Below are 7,363 nucleotides of genomic sequence, written 5' to 3'. Positions count from 1 at the left end.
ACGGGTTTCTTAACACCCAATTAACCACTGTTAGTATATTATAGCAATTGAAATCAATTTGCTAATTTTCCCTATTTAAATATCTCAAAAAACAGAGTAATTCTGCATAATTAATTAGTTAGATTCATTATCTGAGCTTTTCCTAATTATCACGGGTTCCTTAACACCCAATTAACCACTGATAAATATATTATAGCAATTGAAATCAATTTTCTAATTTCCCCTATTTAAATAGCTCAAAAAACAGAGTAATTCTGCATAATTAATTAGGAAAATTACTCAGAAAATTATAGGATAATTTTCCTAGCTTAATGACTGTCTAATGCAACTCTGATAATTACCTCATCTTAATCTAAGCTTAATTAATATATTTATCATTAATTCATGGTTAATTTGGCTAATTTCAGCCATAATATGATAGGATAATTAATTAGCTTAATATTACTAAGCTTAATTACAATAATCAACAGAGATTAATTAATTTAAAGAGGTTTAAGGAGCATGCATAGGCCTAATCTTTGATTTATTAACAATTTATCTTAATCTAACCTTGCTAATTAAGAAGGATTAAGTTAATTACCGTTAGGATTAATCAATTAGAGATTAAACTCTAATGATTTCTGCGTAGTGTTCTCTCTAGATGAGAGAGAGAGTAGCAAGGCTCCGAGTCTGTGTAAAATGTGAAGCTAGGGGTCCTATTTATAGATTTCTGGCACTCATAAGCTCTCACCGGCTGAAAAAGGCAGTTGCTTGAAGTTCAAGCAGCCCCCAGCAAGTCAAAAAACGACCCCTACTGCTAAATGAGTCCCTGGCAGGTCAGTGATGACCCTCCCATTACCTGCCAGCTTTTAAAATATCAATTATGCTATATTTTGACCTATTTTTACTTAATTGGTAAATATCTTGTAAATATCTAGGAGGCCTTTTAATAAAGTCTATGCTTAAATGATTACTGCAACCCTTCAATTTTACCTATTTTATTCAATTTACAGTGTAAACTTCCAGGGATCATAATTATGCCAGTTTTTATCGGAATTCAATTCTGAAAATTTCTAGCCCGGGGTTTGCTGTGCTTAAGATTCCAAAAATACCAATATTTGCCATGGTCAGACAATTCTACATTGCTTTTTCAATAATCATCTCAGTTAAGCTTTATAAAACCTTTAAGGTTTCAGAAACTGGAAACCTTACAGGACCCTTCCAACTTGCAGTTGGAAACGCTATTCATAAGGGGCTCATAGCAAGAAAAGGTTGGAGTAAAGCTAGGTACCACACCATACCCTTTTGACTAGAGTTTCCAAATGCAAGCTCAAATGACTTGGTGAGAGGCAAACTCTCAGCCTGCAGGTGAAGAAAGTGATTGGGTTGCAAAGAAACGCACACAGCTTGGAGAAGACGAAGGAAGCTCAAGGCACACAACTCTGAGTGTATTACTTAGTGTGAAATGGAAAGATAGATAGCCCTAGAGTGATGGGCGTATATACAGTGCACGGGGGAAAAAACCTTCTAAAGAGGGAAAAAATGCCCTGATGGTCCTAGTGTGTTCACACACATCACTACCACATGTATATGGTAACAAATCCTCCCTGGAGTGATGCGGTGAACGAGAGGTGGCACATGAGTAAAGGGAAGTGCCATATCCTAAGGACATGATCAGTCCACAAAGGGGAGTAAGCCCAAAGCTTTGCGGAAAGCTTCGAGATTCTCATGAGATAATGCCTTTGTTAAAAGATTTGCAAGGTTGTCATGTGTTGGCACATAAGCCAAGGTGATCTCTCCTGCTGAGAGCCTCTCCCTGACATAGTGGTAATGCACCTCAATGTGCTTTCTACAAGCATGAAAAACTAGGTTCCTTGCAACTACCAATGCGCTCTGACTATCAGTGTAGATAGTGTTGGGAGTGTCCTATCCAACACCCAAATCATCCATAAGGCGTCTGATCCATACACACTCAATCGTAGTTGTGAAGACTGCCCTATACTCAGGCTCACAACTAGAAATGGCCACGGTAGGTTTCTTCTTGCTCAACCATGATATACATGAACTGCCAGGCATGAGCTGCTAGGCATGAAACAAAAACCACTTGTGGATATCTAAGTGTGAAAAAACATGTAAGTCTGGTGGCAATCATCCCCCCTTGGGATAAAACAAGACAAGATGTAAAGTGCCACTAAGATAGCAAAACATTCTCTTGACAGCCTGCCAATGCTTAGACCATGGGCTATGCATAAATCTGCTGACCTTTGAGATTGCAAGCTGAATATCCGTCCTTGTGTTGCATACATAAATGAGGCATCCAATATCAGTTTGGTAAAGAGTGACATCAGCACAATCACCAACGTCATGAAGACTCAATTTCAAACCTGTTTCCATGGAAGTGGCAATAGGTTTGCAATTCTCAAGTCCAAACTTACATAGCAATGTCTCTATGTAGCTTTTCTGACACAAGGCAATACCACCATAACACTTCTTAAATTGTATACCCAAGTAACGATGCAACAGCTCCAAATATTTCATCTTGAAAGTAGCATTCAAATCAGCCTTAAATTCAGCAACATGTCTTTCATTTGGTCCAATGATCAGCAAATCATCTACACAAAGAACCACAATGAGAAGTACATCACCCTCACGCTTTACATACAATGTGCTTTCTATTGGACTATTACGAAAGCCTTGTTTGACCAAATGAGTGTCAGATTTCTCATACCAAGCACGAGGAGATTGCTTCAACCCATACAAAGCCTTCTTACATCTGCACACTTTGTCCTCTTGTCCTTTCACGACAAAAGCGCGAGGCTACGTTACATAAACTTCCTCAAATATGTCACCATTCAAGAAAGCAGTAACAATGTCTGATTGATGTATATCCCAACCAAAATGAGCTCCCAATGCACAGTAATCATACGACAAGTGGGAGCAAAAGTCTCTTGCTAGTCTATGCCTTTTTGTTGTGCATAAACCTTTGCAACAATTCGAGCCTTATGGCAATCAATCTCACCATCCGGCTTGCGTTTCAACTTGTAAACCCACTTCATACCAATGGCCTTTTTGCCAGGAGACAAATCACATAAATTCCATGTGTCAATTTCTATAAGTGTGTCATATTCTGATTGCATGGTAGCCATCCAATTTTTTTAATTTTGTGCTTCATCAAAAGATAGAGGTTCCTCAACATCATGTAGGCATTAGAAAATTTCGGAGATCATTTGGAGGGCCTTGTAAGAAATTGTATTTCTCTCTCTAGAAACTTTTTTTAAAATGCACTTGCACCTTGTGAGTACGTCCAAAAGGACAACCAGACACTCTAAAAAGTATATTTATATTCCCAATCGTCCTTGAAAACGGTCACTTTTTTATTTAATGCGAGCGTCTTTTTCAGGAGGCAGGTGCGGCGCATTCAATGCAGCTTACGTCATCACTGAAAGTTGAAAAGTCACAAACTCAGAAATAGTGATAGATTTTGAGGCTTTTGACACCACCAATGCGTCTAGAACACCAAAATACCCTAAAAACGAATGTCTATTTGTCTCATTCCGACATCCGGAGAGGCAAAAAATGTCAAAAAACCCCAAAAAATGGGCTTTTTACTTAAGGCGCGCGAGGAGGCATTCTAAAATTCTAGAATGCCCCTCTGCGTGCCGTTAGAACAAAGCTCCTTTTAGTGATTTTTGGACAACTACCTTTCAAGAAAGCCCCTTTTTAGAGGTTTTTTGACATTTTTCTCTCAAAAAGCTCCATAAAAGAGGAAAAAAGGGGCTTTTTACTAATGGCGCGCGAGGAGGCATTCCAAAATTTTGGAATGCCCCCTCGCACGCCGTTAGTAAAATCTTCTTTTAGGGGTTTTTGACATTCTTTGGCTCTTTGGATATCGGAGCGAGGCAATTGGACATTCATTTCTAGGATATTTGGGTGTTCCGGACGCATTGACAGTATCAAAAGTTTCAAAATCTTCCACCACTTGATAGTTTTGTAACTTTTTGAGTTCTAGTGATGACGTAAGCTGTATCAAATACACCGCATCTACCTTCTGAAAAAGGTGCTCGCATTAAATGAAAGAGAGTGATTGTCTTCAAGGACCACTAGATTATTAAATGAGGAGAGGGACACCTTTTATATTTTTGTTAATATCAATCTATTTTTCTACGTAACGTAGGCTCTTCTCTCATTGGAGGAGCTTATTTTCCTCTCTCTTCCAAAAGGCCCTCCAAAAGACCTCCGAAATCTCCTAATGCTAGACACAGCCAAAGCATAACAATCTGATGCATAAGATGCATGGTGAGAACCTGAATGACTACGACAAGACAAAGGTGCATCCAATATACAGTCACAGAAAGTATGCACCAGCCATTTTGGCATACCTCTAGTGTGCTCATTTTCAGCCCTTTCCTCATCAAGTACATCATGTACATCTGAATTAGTAATAGGCTAATCTATGACATTTTCAAAAACCCCCATAGGTTGTACATTTTCCTCATTGGAATTTACATTTTAACTTCCACCACTGAAAAGAAGCAACAAAGTGTCATAAATGTCATGTTAGCTTACATTACAGTCTCTAGTACATGCCAGTAAGGGCTAAATAGAATCTTCCATAAAAACTAGATCCCGTGAAACCAAAATACACTTTGTTTGTGGATGATACAACATGTAACCTTTGCTTTAAACATTATAACCAACAAAAATACATTAGACAGCCTTATCATCCAATTTTCTGCACTGTGTTTGTGGCACCAAAGCATATGTCAAACAACCAAAAAAACGCATGTGCTCAATAAAAGGCTTTCTATCATGCCATGCTTCATATGGAGTAATAGATTGAAAAGCTTTCATAGGACACTTGTTAAGTACATAAGTGGGGCACACATGATGGCCTCAAGCCAAAACGAATGCAGAAAACCTTTACCATTGACCATACATCGTGCCATTTCCATAAGTGACTTGTTTTTCCTCTCAGCAACACCATTTTGATGAGGTGTATAAGGCACTGTACATTAGTGTTTTATCCCACAATTGGCCAAAAATGCATTAAATTCATGATACATATACTCCTCCCCTCAATCGGAACGGAGGGTGCCCATAGTACATTTCGAGACATTTTCAGCCAAAGCCATAAATTGTTTGAAGCACATAAAAACTTCGGACTTCGCTTTAAGCGGAAATACCTATGCATGCCTGGAGTAATCATCAATGAAAGTCACAAAGTAAAGGTATTTTCCCAAGGACGGAGTTTCCATGGGCCCAAAAACATCACTATGCACAAGATACAACCTGGATGTTGTTACCATATACATGTGGTAGTGATATATGTGAACACACTAGGACCGCCAGGGCATTTTTTTCCTGTTTAGGAGTTTTTTCCCCCGTGCATTGTATATACACCCATCACTCTAGGGATATCCATTGCACACTAAGTAACACACTCTCTATTGTGTGCCCTGAGCTTCCTTCATCTTGTCCAAGCTGTGTGCGTTTCTCTGCAACCCTAATTCCAACAATTGGTATCAGAGCAGGTTACATCCTCTCGGGCTTAGTCGCCACCTATTCCAGCACACACCTGCTCACTTTCTCTAATTACAGTGAGGTTTGGCGAGCGTTTGCAGGTTGAAAAATATTTCGGGCTCATTTCGGCCTTCGTTTCCACTATAGGTAGGTCTGCACAGGAAATTTTGTCATTTTATGCAGAATTTTTTTCAGTGCCATTTTTTGCATAACAGGTACCTTACAGTCTTCCACAATTTGTGCTATATAGCACTTTTTGTTCCTGCTTCATTTCTCCTCTTTTTGGGCAGTTTTCATATCAGGTGCATCATTTACCATGGCTTACAACAACACAGATGTGTTCAAGATGTTTGCTGTTGAGGACAGGTTGGATGGGGATAATTACCCTATCTGGAATATTGTGTAGGGCATTGATGTACGTCTTGGTTCTAAGGATGCAGGCAATGTTGAGGATGTTCCACGTCTTGCTGCAAGGATTGGTGCTATTAGAGTTTTTTTGCCTACGGTAGAACAATCTCGTTGGGATGTAAAGGATGTGCAGGCTCATGCATTGATTGCGTTGTCTATGAAGCGTACCATTGTTCCTTACATTCGTTCAGCAAAATCTGCAAAACAGGCTTGGGATATATTGGTTGGTCTTTATGCAAGTCGCAATGAGGCTAAAATTGCTTTCCTGCGTAAAGAGCTGGAGTCAAAGATTATGCATGAGGAAGATGATATGGACACTTTCCTTACTGGTGTCAAGGATATTAATGAAAAACCTATTTTTGCAAGCGAAGTCATTTTAGACAGTTCCTTTGTGTAGACTGTTCTTGATGCCTTACCAAATTCCTACCACACTTTTGCTAGTACTTGGAGACTGATGACCCAAGGAAATCCTGAAGTTGTCAAGTTTGATGCATTATGCACATTGTTGTTGCAAGAGTCACTTTTTCAGAGCATGACTAGGTAGTGTGCAGTTGAACAGGCTTTTATTGCTTCTCAAAGAGAGGGTGGTAACAGCAATCCAGCCACTTCTTATGGTTCTCCTGCGACTGGAAAAACTTCTATTTCTAATGCTTCTGCTCGCAGCAATTCATCTGGAAATTGCAAAAAGTAGATGCGTTGCCATTATTGTAAGGCTAATGATCACTTGATCAAGCACTGTCCTAAGTTTAATGCCAAAGACGCTAAGAAGAAAGAGGGTGATTCCACTGCAAATGCTGGTTCCACTACAAATGCAGCCATTGATGAGTCTTTTGTAAAAGGAGACTGTAATGCTGATGTTGATGCAGAATGGGTTAAGTTTAGCGCAGAGTGAACTTACAATCCTGTTGTCCATGATGCATGCTTGTCAGTTGCTGCGGATTCACCTGTGTGGTATTTCGATAGTGGTGCTACAAAGCGCATTTCTTCACATAGTGAATTGTTCACCTCTCTTGAGTTCTGTCCCTCATGGGAATTCAGTCACTTGTGCCAACAATGCCTCTTATCCGGTTCAAGGAGTTGAAAAGATTGTGCTTACTGTTGTAAATGATAGTTCTTTCACACTTGTTGATGCACTTTATGTACCTGGGATCAAGAAGAATCTTTTGTCCATATCTTCACTTGCTAGACTTGGACTTGTAGTCAAATTTGTGGATGGCAGATGTACAGTTCATGATCTCCGTTTTGGTGATGAAATTGTTGCATCTGGGCTTTTGTGCCATGGGTTGTATAAGCTCACTTTGTATGACAAGTGTGGATAAAATTTTGCAAATGCAGTTGTAGATTCAAGGGCTATTTCATATGCAAAACTTTGGCATGCACGTTTTGGTTATCTAAATTTTTCCAGTTTGCTGTGTTTGCAGAAATATGATATGGTTGCTTCTTTGCCACCTCTTGA

Source organism: Adiantum capillus-veneris, chromosome 2 (assembly GCF_014529385.1).
Source record: "Adiantum capillus-veneris isolate H3 chromosome 2, ASM1452938v2, whole genome shotgun sequence".
Taxonomy (NCBI): domain Eukaryota; kingdom Viridiplantae; phylum Streptophyta; class Polypodiopsida; order Polypodiales; family Pteridaceae; genus Adiantum; species Adiantum capillus-veneris.
This window is presented reverse-complemented; position numbering follows the sequence as displayed.